Genomic DNA, 638 nt, shown 5'->3' with positions numbered 1-638 from the left:
TCAGAACAGGAAGAGCTTTTTTTTCCATGGAAAGCTGCCTTTCTGGCTCACTGCACCTAATCAACATGATTATGAGTTGGATGACAGATAACATGTTAGTCTCACTTGCTTTAAAGCGCCAAGAGTCTTCTGTAGAGGGCGTGGCCGTGGGACCGCGGCGAAGCAGAGGTAAAGCCGCGGCCATACGTTTGGCTCTAGATTCCACATCGTTCAGCCCAGCTGCACCAAACTCACTAGGATGCATCCTTATCCATCCCCGAACAGGAATCCATAACAGTCGTTCATGGGCGTGGCCTAATTTCTCTACAGCGCCCCCTAGAAATTTTTAAATGATCAGCCCCAAGCCATGCTTTAACCTAGAATTATGAAACTTGGTACACATGTGTATCATGTCAGGACCTACAAAAAAGTCTCTTGGAGCCATGGTGCAAACCCAACAGGAAGTCGGCCATTTTGGATCAAAGTCAGCCATTTCCTCTTTTTCATAGACATCGCATCTGATTTATCTCCTCCTGCAGCTTTTGAGATAGAGACTTCAAACTCAGTCAGCAGAGACTTGAGACATTAAAGATGAAAAGTTATCGTAGGAATTTTTCTACGTCAAAGCATGTGGGCGTGGCTAAGTCCCAAACTTTGAC

This window comes from Poecilia latipinna, unplaced genomic scaffold, assembly GCF_001443285.1.
Source record: "Poecilia latipinna isolate Pla-1442-1.1 unplaced genomic scaffold, P_latipinna-1.0 Scaffold917, whole genome shotgun sequence".
Lineage (NCBI taxonomy): Eukaryota > Metazoa > Chordata > Actinopteri > Cyprinodontiformes > Poeciliidae > Poecilia > Poecilia latipinna.
Note: the sequence above shows the minus strand (reverse complement) of the source record.